Raw genomic sequence first — 13,117 nt, forward strand, 5'->3', positions numbered from 1 at the left:
GTTTCTTGGTAGAGTTTTCATAGATATATATATATATATAAGATCATGTCATCTCCAAACAGATAATTTTACCTCTTCCTTTCCAGTTTGGATATCTTTTATTTCTTTTTCTTGCCTATTTTTTTCTGGCTAGGACTTCAAGGACTATGTTGAATAGAAATGGGAATAGTGGGCATGTTTGTCTTGTTCCTGATTGGTTTTGACCATTGAGTCTAATTTTAGCTATGAGCTTGTATATTTGGGCTTTATTATGTTCAAGTACATTTCTTCTTTACGTGATTTATTGAGTTTTTATCATGAAAGGATGTTAAGTTTTGTCAAATTCTTTTCTACACCTATTGAGGTGATTATATGACTTTATCCCTCATTCTGTTAATGTATCACTGATTTGCATATGTTGTAACTATCCTTGAATCCCAGGGATAAATCCAACTCGATCATGGGTATTATCCTTGTAATGTGTTGATGAATTCTATTTGCTAGTATATCGTTGAGTATTTTTGTGTCTATATTCATCAGGGATATTGGCCTATAATTTTCTTTTCTTGTAGTGTCCTTGTCTGGCTCTGGTATCAGGGTAATGCTAGCCTCATAGTATGAGTTTGGAAGTGTTCCCTCCTCTTCAGTTTTTGGAAGAAGGATTGTTAAATCTTCTTTAAATGTTTGGTAGAGTACAGGGGCACCTGGGTGGCTCAGTTGATTAAGCGTCTGACTTTGGCTCAGGTCATGATCTCGCGGTTAGTGAGTTCAAGCCCCACATTGGGCTCGCTAATGCTGTCAGCACAGAGCCTGCTTCAGATCCTCTGTTCCTCTCTCTCTGCCCCTCCCTACTTGCACTCTCTCAAAAATAAATAAAACATTTTAAAAATGTCTGGTAGAGTTCACCCATAAAGCCATCAGGTCCTTGGCCTTTTATTTTTGCGGAGGTTTTTAACTACTGATTCAGTTTCCTTACTAGTAATTGGTTTATTCAAATTTTGTATTTCTTCATGATTCAGTCTGGGTAGAAAAAGAACAAACTAAGTTCAAAGCAGAAAAAAAAAGGAAATAACAAAGATCAGAGCAGAAATAAATGAAATAGAGACTGGAAAAACAATAGAAAAGATCAATGAAACTAAAAGCTATTGTTTTGAAAAGATAAAAAATATTGACAAATCATTAGTTAAACAAAACAAAAAACAAAAAAAGAGGACTCAAATAAGTAAAATCAGAAATGAGAGACCTTGCAGTTGATACCACAGAAATACAAAGGATTGTAAGAGATAACTATGAACAATTGCATCCCAACAAACTGCATAACCAGGCCAGGTGCTGACAGCCTCCCATATGCCTTCCGAGGGCAGTGCTGAACACCAGGTTTGTGTGATATCTCCTGATCCTGCAGAGTTGGCCAACTTTCTGTGCATGATCCCTGGCTGTCTACAGAGGCTTGCACTTGTTGCTGCCCTTGGTAACTACACAGGGAGCTGTCCATGGAGGAGGGGGTATGTGAGTGAGGTGTGCAGAGCATTGGGGTGCCAGTGGGCCAGTTGGGGGGATCTACATGTGAAGCATCTCTATTGGCCTATGGGTGAGGTAGTTAGTAGGATCCACATCTCTTTGATGCTTTTGCAGACATGACCCCTGTGCTGAACAGTTCTGTGCTAGAACCAGAGAAGAATCATCACCATTATGTAAATGAGGTCACCAAGAGGAAACTGACTTGCTTGAGAGCAAAGAAATAGTGATGCAGCCATGGCTTGAACCTAGGGATCCTGTTGGGACTCATTACTTTTTCATTTGTTCATTCACTCAGCAGTCTGTCAACTACTGTACTAGCTGCTGGGCACATACAGACAAATGTAACTGAGCCCTGACCCCAGGATGCACAATCTGCTGAGAAGACAGACAGGCAGATGGAGACCAGAGCACGGTGATGAGTGCTTCAGTACATTGAGCAACAAAGGCCTCTGAGGATGGCTGAGCAAGCATTCCAGAACATCTGGGGAAGTGACATTTGAGGGGGATTTCCAGGGAAAGTTGGTTGGTGGTCTGGGTGGTATCCTGAGGGCAGCACCAGCACTCTAAGCTCTGAACCATTTGGTGTGGTATTGAGAAGAAATGGGCTTTGGTCTCAGGGTCTTGTCTCTTCTTGGGCCAGGCACAGAGGCAGGCTTTGCCTTATTTGTGGTATAATGAATGGGTGCTCCTCACCCCCAGAGGCTCTGTATGGGATATGGGAAAAGCCACTGGTGGCCTAGGGGGTGGCATTTGAAGCAGATTGAGCAGAAAGAACAATATGCATTGGTCAGAAGCCCCAAGTCTGGCTTCTCATCCTATGCAGTTTCTCAGCCTTTTTATCTCTGAGTCTCTTTCTTGTCTGTAAGGTGGCTGTGCCTCTTGCATGTGAGACTCAAGGCTGTTATGCCAGGGGACAGGTACAGCAAGATGGCAGCTGCTCCACTGATGCTGGGTTGGCAGCAGAAGAGAGGACAGGGTTGGGAGTAGGGGGCTTTGGCCTGCTTTCCCTGCAAACTCTGGGCCCTAGACTTGGGTTCTGAAAGTTATGGGCTGGGATCAGATCAGGGAGCAAGAGGGCATAAGAGAAGCCTGCTGGGTCTCTGCGGGCATCCTGCTGACTTCAATTTTTGTGTTACTTTTTGGCATACATCGATGCAAGTATTGCTGCTCAAAAGGAAAACAGAAATTGCACATTGATAACTGACAGCAAAGCAATGTTCTTTTCACGTTTCTCCCTACTTCCTACATCCCTACATCCCTACATCCTAGATGGGATGTATCCAAATAAGGACAGGGAAAGAAGAGGCCCTCCCTGCCCAGGGTGTAGTCCCAGAGAGAACCAAACCAAGCTGTGCTTTGATTGAGAACAAGGCCTCAGGCATAATTGTGTTCAACCCTGGCAACCATTCACCTTTGAATAGAGTGGGGTTGGTTCCCCCCTGACATACCTTATTCCAGATGCCCTTCCTTCCCAAGATAGCAGTTACGCATTTTAGTAAGATCACCTCTCTGAAAAGCAGTGTATATTAACAAAAAATAAATACACTATATTTTGGCATTTTGGGGCCAGTGATATGGAGAGACTAAAAAAATGAAGGAAAAAAAATCCCCGGATTTCCAGGAATGTAGAATTGCAACCTATTATTTTATTATGTGGTTTAAAGGATTACTTTTTAAGCCTTTTATTTGGAAATAATTTAAACTTATGGAAAAGTTGCAAGAATAGTGCAAAGAATAGTGCAAAGAACCCATATATCCTTTATCCAAATTTGCTTACTGCTAACATTTTGCACCATTTGCTTTATCATTTCTCCCTGCCCAAATACATAAACATACACATATACCTAAATATATACATATACATATACACAACCTCAGTTTAATGTTCTTTAATGTACTTATTCTAATTTTGTTGAATGACCCATTAATGTCCTCTGTTGCTACATTTTACCTTTCAGTACTGGATTCAGTCTAGGATCAGGCTGCCTTTCTGTAGCTTCTTTTTCTTCCAGACTAGCAGAGCTCTACCCCACTGTGGCATAGTTTCCTCATCTGTAAGATATGGGAGCCAGAGTGGCTGACATCTGAGTGATTATCTGATGGCCTGGGGTGCCCAGCACAGTGTTCTACATAATAAGGTGTTCTTTAGATGTTTAATGGAAGTCCGCTTTCCAGAAGGATTAGGAGTAGTTTTCTATTTGAGGGAGCATTTGTGTCTCCTCCCTCTTTAAAACAGGACTGCTGGCATTGAAAACAAATCTAAAGGTTCTAGTCTGGTCTCTAAGAGATCACAAAGGTAACTGTTTAAAGTAACAATGGTAACAATGTATTTGGTCATCACAGCATATGGATAAGTGAAAGGAACAATAGCAATGTCACCAAGCATGTTGGGGGTGGGTGAGGGCGGGGGAGAAAAATCTGTTACAACGTACCTGAACTACAAGAGGAACAGAATAGTGTTTTTTGACGGTGAACTTAGATTGGTAAAAATGTACATTTTATTACTTGCTTTCTTAACTAGATTGCTGGTTTGTTATAAAAGGATATAACTCGGGGCGCCTGGGTGGCGCAGTCGGTTGGGCGTCCGACTTCAGCCAGGTCACGATCTCGCGGTCCGTGAGTTCGAGCCCCGCGTCGGGCTCTGGGCTGATGGCTCAGAGCCTGGAGCCTGTTTCCAATTCTGTGTCTCCCTCTCTCTCTGCCCCTCCCCCGTTCATGCTCTGTCTCTCTCTGTCCCAAAAATAAATAAAAACGTTGAAAAAAAAAAAAAGGATATAACTCAGAAACAACATAGGGGCAGGCATGGAGAGGTGCATAGGGCAGGCAGGCATGGAGAAAGGACACAGAGCTCTCATGTCCCCCTGGCCCCCACACTGCCACAAGTTCACCAGTCAGAAAACTCTCTAAAATGTATATTTTAACCTATAGGGCAACTACTATATGTTTTCTGTAAGAAAACTATTTTCAAAATAAAGACTGATAGGTTAGAAATAAAGGGATAGAGAGGGATGGACCATGCTAATAGTAATCAAGAGAAAGCTAGAGCAGCTATATTAATTTCAGACAGAGAAGGCATCAGAACAAGGAAAATGATTAACAAGGATAAAGAAGGGTACTACATCATGATAAATGGGTCAGTTCTCCAGAAAGACATAACAATGTATGTACCTAACAACAGATCATCAAAATATGTCAGGCAAAAATTGATAGAGCTAAAAAGAGAAATAGACAAATCCACTATTGTAGTTGGGGACTTCAATATCCCCGTCAGTAATTGATAGATCAAGCAGGCAGAAAATCAATAAGGATAGAGTTGACTTGAACAGCACTATCAATCAACTTGATCTAATTGACATTTATAGAACACTCCATCTACCAACAGCAGAGTACACATTTTTCTTAAGCTCACCAAGATAGACCACATTCTGGGTCATGAAACACTAACAACTTTAAAAGATTAGCAATCATACACAATCATTTGCCAGACCACAATGGCATTAGACTAGAAACCAGTAACAGAAAAATATTTACAAAATCCCCAAATATTTGGATATTAAACTACATACTTGTTAAAAAAAAATTTAAATATTTATTTTTGAGAGAGAGCGAGAGAGAGAGAGTGTGAGTGGGGGGGGGGGGTAGCAGAGAGAGAGGGAGACACAGAATCTGAAGCAGGCTCCAGGCTCTGAACCTATGCAGTGCTCTAACTCACTGACTGTGAGATTATGACCTGGGCTGAAGTCAGACACCCAGCTGACTGAGCCACCCAGGTGCCCCTAAACTACATACTTCTAAAGAATTCATTGGTCAAAGAAGAGTCTTAACAGAAGTTTAAAAATGTTTTTAATTAAATGAAAATGAACATACAGCTTCTTAAAATTTGTGGGATGAAGCAAAAGCAGTGCTTAGAGGGAAATTTATAGCATTAAAATTCATATAATAGAGTAGAAGAAAGAGCTGAAATTAATGACCTAAGCTTCCATCCTAAGAAAGTAAAGAAGGAAGAGTAATTAAAAACTAAGGCAAGTGGAAGGAAAGAAATTAAATATCTATTCAGCCCCTCGCCCCCAAAGTTACTAGACTGGAGGAATAAGTGTGATAATAATAATAACAATGGCATCAACAAGTGATGATGTACCAGCTGCTCTTCTAAGCAGTTCTCATATACTCACACATTTAATACTTACAATAACCCTAGGAGGAGGGTAAGTCCTATGAGGAATCCCCATTTCACAGATGAGACAACTGAGGCATAGGAGCCAGTTAGTAACTTGCCCAAGGACACATGGCTACTAAGAGGAGGAGAGAGGATTTGAATGAGGCAGCCTGGTTCCAGAAGAGGCAGAACCACTCAGTTCCTGTTCTGTGTCTGTCTGCTCCAGAAGAACAATGACCGGTCTTCTAGAACAATTTATGTAGGTAGACCAGGAATATGTCAAGTATATAAGGGGAGACTGAAGATGCCATCATGGGGTGTACAGATGAGTTATGACCCTAGGGAAGCTGTTATTAATGTTTGAGAACTCATGGAGGGTAGGAATCCTCTGGGAGGTTTGTGGTGGATAAATTCTCCATAAGAATTTGTCTGCTGAATGCCATAAGGCTGGGCTCCAAACAGTACATTTATCAATGTCTTGGATGAAGTCAAGCTCATCAAATGGCAGATTCCACAGAGTTGAAAGGAGAGCCTCAAGTGATGCCAACATGTAGAGCTCACTTTGAGTTAAATACAATTACATGATATTTGGGTAAAAGAAAACTTGCAAAATATAGAGTAGGCAGGACCTGAGTGAAGAACAGTTTTTGTGAAAATGAATTTGGGGCTTAGCAAACCACAAGCTACCAACGGGTTGGAAGTGCGATGTAGCTGCCAAAACATCTGGTTCTGTCTCTAGCTGCACTGAAAGGGATGTGGTGTTTGTGCTGGAGGCTCTTAAGTTGGGACAGCACATCAGAATCATTTAAAAATTGTGGATGCCTGGGCCCTACTTCCACAGATGCTGACTCAATAGATCTGGACTGAGAATGTTTAAAAGCTCTCAAGGTGTTTGGAATGGCAGGTGGGATTGAGAACTACTGGTTTCATGGGTCTAATAGTTGTTTGTTGCCTAACGATGGTTCCGGAAATGGAGTCAAGGTTGTTCTGAGCATCAAAGTGGGGAAAGTCTGAGGAGCCAGGCCTTCCAGGGTCAGTCTGGTTCATGGCAGAGGCCAGAGGCCACACAGGCATTAGCAATCTGTGGCCAAAGATGCCTCTCAAAGCTGTTACTTCACTTAGTCTTGGGCCGTCAGAGCATCTTAATCTTGGTCAACTCCACAAGGTAGAGGGACCTTCCTTCTGGGTTTTTCCAGCTTTCATCAGAGATGTCAAGAGACTGCAGGCTAGGGGCTCAATTGTGGTTAGAAAGTATCTCAAGGGGAGTCTGGCACACAGAAGGTCCTCCCCTCCAGAGATGTTGGAGCCCTGTCTGCCTTTCCTTTCGTTTGCTGTCCAGGTGTGAGGCATGCACTGTAGCAATGCAGCCTTTCAAGTGGTGTGGTAGTGAGCTTCAGTGATGGCCCTCCAGTATCATCACCTCCTGGCTTCCAGGCTCTTGTGTAGTCCCCTCTTTCATTGAATCAGAATTGACCCCTGTGAACAGTAGAACACAGCAAAATTAATGATAGGGGCTACAGGGGTAGGTCAGAAAAGGCCTGGCAGCTCCAACCTTGTTTTCTTAGATTGCTTGCTTTGGAGGAATCCAGGCACCATGTTACAAGGACACTCAAGCAGCCCATGGAGATCCCGACAAGGAGAGGAATTGACTCTGACACTAACTTGCCAGTCATGTGAAGGAACCACTTTGGAAGTAGATCCTTCTACTCCCAGTGGAGCCTTCAGATGACTGCAGCATCAGCTAGCAACTTGCTGAAGTGTCACCAGAACCACACACCTCATACCTTCTTATTACATGAAACAAACAAACAAACAAACAAACAAACTACTAATTTGTCTAAGCCAAGTGTTGGAAAACTACAGCCCATGGGCTGGCTGCCTGTTTTTGTAATTAGTCTTATGGGAACACAGCCACATGCATTTTTAAAAATGTATTGTCCATGACTGCTTTTACATCGCAATGGCAGAGATGAGTACTTGTGACAGAGACTCTGACCCATAGACTGAAAGATTTACTATTTTTCTGGCCTTTTGAGAAAAAGTTTGCCAATCCTTTAAGCCGTTGCTTCTTTTTCTTTCTTCTCTCCAGCAGCTGAAGATAATACCTAAGTGATAAATTGTCCAATCTGCAGGACATTTCTTTTTAAAGAACCAGGACGCTCAATGATGTGGAAGCTCATGGAGAATCTTGTCAGAAAGACTATCTGGCTTTCTAAACTCTACATCGACCAAAGGTTTAGCATCAGTCAGGAATTAGAATCCATCTTAACTGATGTAAGAGACTTTAATGAAAGGACTTACTACAGAGGTGAGAGAGGGTCAAGAGAGAAACACAGGATATTGGGGCACCCAGAAACCTGTGACAGTGGGATTACTTCCTGCAGACCTCTAGGAGAAGAGGAAGGAACTGGTTTTACCAGATGCTATTTGGTACCCTTGTATCCTACTGATACATTAGGATCAAGCAATTATGGTTCAAACTACTCCCAAGAATTCAGACCCAATTTGAACTGGCTGGAAAAGTTACCAGAGGAGGCAGCCTCTGGGATCCCTCTTTGCTGTAAGTCTACTGGGTAATTGAGCAGAATAGTTTGTGGCCTCACTGGTCTGTACAGTTATTGCCTCTTTACTTGATTTTTCACTGATAAACTGATTTTTCTATCTTACCACATATGCCCAAACCATGTTTTAGTTTTCTTGTTTTACCAGATTTTTTTAAGCCATGAGTATTATCTGTAATTAAAGGGAAACCTGTGAGTTCTTGTGGCATTTTTCACCCTAAGAGAGGCTCACAATGTTCAAACTCTTTCCCAAGTACAAAGTAGTCTCTTCTGTAGAGATTTTTGAATTTTATGTTTGCTGGGTCAAACTAAAAGAGGCCTTGAAAAACAGAAGCATGCAGGTTCTCCTCTCATTGCCCTCCCAAGTGGGTCAAAGCCAAACCCTCAAAGTGATCTCACCTCGTAACTTGAAAACATTGCCAAGCTGAATCTTATTTTGGGGGTATCAGTGGTCTTACCAGGGAGTGCATGCTAGAGCGAGATAGCCATCTTCCTTTTTAGGCGCTGACACTCAAGTTCAACCCCCCACCACAGTTCAGATGTTTAGCTGAGAGGCTAGATTCCTTCCCCTAAGATGCCCCCAGGGACTCTGCCTGTATCACAAGAGGAATTTCAGAATACCACTCTGTTATATACATGCTTTTTTGTACTGTAACTTGCCACACCAGTTACAATTGCTGTTTAACAAATTACCCACAAAATTAGCCGCTGAAACAACCATTTTATTATACTTAATGAATTCAGGCAGAGCCTGCCAGGGATGACTCGGCTCTGCTCCACAATGTCTAAGGTCTTACCTGGGAAGATTTCAGTGCTGGTGGTGGGGGTTGGAATCATCCAAAGTCTCCTTTGCTCTCATGTCTGGTGCCTGAGATGGAAAGACTTAAAGTTTAGGACTGGAGCATTCACCGCAGCTTCTCCATGTGGCTGGGCTTCCTCACAAAATGGTGGCTTGACATGGTTGAGCTTCTTCAGGGCAGGGCAGACTCCCAGTGCTGGTGTTCCAGTGCACAAGGCAGAAGCTGCATGGCCTTTTTTGGGATCCAGTCTTGGAAGTCACACAGCATCATTTCTGCTTTTCTTTATTGCTCCAAGCAGTCACAAGCCCATCTAGACTCAAAGGAAGGAGAAGTACTCTCCTACTCTCTCTCCATGAAGGGAGAATCATAAATTTTAGAGCCATGTTTTAAAACTGCTGTGTTTGCAAATGGGGGAGCAGTTTCATTTGCAAATGAGGGAGCAGTTTCAGTGGAAAGAGACATAAAGTTAAATGTAGCATTTTCTCATCGGGAGATTGGAGAAACCCCATGCAGGCCAGGTTGAGTGAATTTTTTAACTGGACTGCAGAGGCCAGAACTTTAAACTCCAAATAATGGATGTGTGGCAGTGAGGGTGGTGATGCAGTGGAGTGTTATTAAAGAACTGTGGGTTGGCCATTTCTGTGCCTTCTTTCTCTCCTAACATTTGAGATCCATTGCAACCCTGACAGGAGAAACTTAGGAAATCATATAACTGCCCTGTTGGGGTAGAGTAGAAGGATGAGCTAAGGAAGGACAAGGTTCTGAATAAGGTGTGGCCATTTTCTGGTTTCTAAAAGAGATGGGGCTGCTATCAGGCTGAGCAGACCATGAAGCCAGGAGCAGGAAAAGACAGTGGTCAAAGGAGGCTAAAGAGAACTTAGAATGGATTGGAAGAGAAATCCAGATCTATCAATAGCTAGTAAGTAGTTATAAAGGGAAACTTTGGCTTTGGGGGCAGGAAGGAAGGGGAATGAATTTAATGGAGGGCATGGCTAACAGTCATGTGAGGAAGAGATTTAGAGACCCTCAGTACAGTCTCATGAACAGTGGGGCTAAGGTGTTGCTCTTGGTTTGGAGGAAGCAAAATTGAAATTTCAAGGCTGACCATGTGACCAGCATGGACATTAGACATTTTCCAGGTACTCTAATGGAGGAAGCTCATTATAAATATATACCAATAAGGTCATGCTTTTGCCATGGAACATCCCCAGGAGAATTGGCCTCCCATACACTGGCAGAAGCCCTTATAATGGTGTGATTGGCAATTGTTTGCACATATGCTAATATTCTGAGAATATTAGGACCCAGTGGCTTCTTGATGTTGCATGATTAACTGGCCCTTAAGTTTGTCTAGGGCTTTTGCATTCATTATCTCATCTACTCTTTAAAGTTTGTAAAGTAGGCAAGGAAGGTATTATTAGGCCCATTTGGGGGATGAAGAAACTGGAGTTGGCTTCTCCAAGCCAGGCGGCAGCAGGGCCAGGACTAAAATCCAAGTCTCATGCCTCCTGGTATTGCCAGGGCCTCTGGCCTCTGCCCCATCACCTCCCATGCTGAGCCAGGAGCTCAGTTGTTTTGTCAGCTGGCCGGCCCCCTCTTCCAGGAGCACATGCGAGCAGTAACGTCTGACTGCTTCTTATATAGTTAGAGTCCATTTCAACTTCAGTCTTCCTTCCCTACACATACATACACCCACTTTTAGCCTGGTACATGATGTTTCTGTTATAGTTACCAGAGTGTTTCAAAAGCTGCAGGGCCCTGTGCTCCTTTTCTTTCCGCATTGATCAGTTGTCTACTGCTGTGTAATAAATAAACCACTTGAAACCCTGGTGACTTAATACCATTTATTATTTCTCACCTTTCTGTGGGTCATCAGTCTGGGCAGTTCTTCTGCTGATCTCACTTGGGCTCATGTATGTGGCAGAGATCATCTGATGACAAGGCCAGGCCTCAAGAGCCTGAGATACTCTCACTCTCTGGAGGTTAGCAGGACACTTTGGTTCTCCTCCAAGTGGCCTGTAATCCTTCAGTAGGCTGGTCTGGGCTTCCTCACAACATGGTGGTCTCAGGGTTCCAAGAAGGTGAAAGTGGAAGCTGTGAGGCCCTGTAAGGCCCAGCCTCATGAATCTACGCAACTTCACATCCACCAAGTGCTATTGATCAAAACAAGTCATAAAAACAGCCCTAATTCCAGAGGGATAGAGAAATAGACCCCAAGGATGGAGTCTTGATGGGAGGGGCAGCAGTGTCCCATTGCAAAGGGGCACAGACTCACTGGAGACCATTATCATAATGATCAACTACACTCCATGATCTGCTAAATAAGGATTAACTAAAACATGCCCCTAACAGGAAAAAAGCAAGCCTCTCTCTGCTACTGCACTTGCCTATCAGCAGCTAGGGTTCTTTGGTGGCAAACAAGAGAAACAGACTCTAGTTAATTTAAACAGAACAGTCATGTAGTAAGAAGCCATCAGGAGTCTCCCAGACTCAGCTGAAGAGTTTTACAATGAGACCTCAAAAGTGAGAGGAAGAGAGCCGCTCTGGGGAGGTGGAGGGGCAGTCTCTGAAGCCGGGATTGATGGACAGCCTTTGTAGGGAACCACCACTGGAATAACTTAGTTCCAGCTGATTTTTTTTTTTTTTTTTCTGGTCTTTGTGTCGTTTGGCTCAAGATTCAGATTCCTTGGGGAGCTGACTCGGGACATGTTCACACTGCTTGGGTGGGTAGTTGTAGCTGGGCAAGTTGATGGATTGGATCACCTGGAATGGGGGAGGTGGGTGTCCCAGCAGAACAGCCAGGAACTGTGAAAAGTGGGAGAGGGCCTAGGCAGGCAGAAGTGTCAGCTGCCTATTGATTCCTGACCAGTTCCTGTGGGTGCTTATTTGGATCTATTGGGCCTGACAGTCACTTCTCTATGAGCAATATCATTCTGTCTCAATGCCTCTTGTTCCCCCTCCCCATCCTTCCCCCAAGAATGAAAAGTTAAACTTTTTTTCCTTCTCCATGCAAAATGTAATCTTAGATTAACTTTTTTCCCACTGGACCTAACTTCTTAAACGCAAGTGTTCCCCAATGTTCTATCATTCACTCTCCTTTGTTCTCAGTGTCCTTTCTGAACTGTTTTACTCCCCATCTCCCTGCAGGTGACTCCTTGATCTCCCATTAAGTCCTCGCTACTTCCCATGTTCAATTTCCTGTGGGAATCCTCCACCCAAATCCATTGGCCTCAGCCTGCTCTCCCTCCAGAATATGCTATGACAGATACCACACGGTGGCTTGCTCAGCACCCACTTCAATCCCTTTATGCATGCCTCCCTGTACTGGAGAGTCTGGAAAGATAAAAATGACATTTCTCAAACTCCCGTGCAGCTAGGGAGCCAAGTTTGATTGGCTTCCACCAACAGGCCCTTCCGCGTGAGGCATGGGAGGCGTAAGTGGGTTATGTGAGTGATGGGGCTCTATGGAAGCTGAATGCATGGCCATGTGGGTGCCACATCTTGTGTCCGAGGCATTTGGTTCTTCTAGGGCAGCACGGGAGCTTCTTCTGTGGGTGGTGGCAGCATCAGGGTTTCTGCTAGAGAAGTTTGTATGCATCTCCTGGCTATATGTCACTTGGTGCTTGGCATTGGAAATGTGTGATACCTAATGGACTAAGCTTTTTCTGCTTGTTAGAGTGGATTCTGTTGTCTGCAACTAAGACCCCTGCCTGATACAAACACTCCCTGTCTCCCTCAGCGCTGTTCTATGTTAATAGACATTGAACAACAGGCTCTTTGGGGGAAAATTTGCGCTTCCACCAGCGGTGTGTGAGTGTCTCAGCTGCTCTTTCTCCTTGCCAGCACCTGCTTTTGTCAGCACTTGATTGATGTTGGTAAAAGAAACTGTGTAATTTTTAAAAATGTTCCAATATCATACTATGACTTTGAATAGGAGGTAAGATCACACACACACACACACACACACACACACACACACACACACACCTTACATTACAGTAAAAAAAAAAAAAAAGCATGTCTCTTATTAACACTGACTGGGTCTTGTGAATATAACTTCTTTCTTTTATCAGCCTATATAGTACAGATCAAGAATTTAG

Source organism: Herpailurus yagouaroundi, unplaced genomic scaffold (assembly GCF_014898765.1).
Source record: "Herpailurus yagouaroundi ecotype Mexico unplaced genomic scaffold, PumYag 196, whole genome shotgun sequence".
NCBI lineage: Eukaryota > Metazoa > Chordata > Mammalia > Carnivora > Felidae > Herpailurus > Herpailurus yagouaroundi.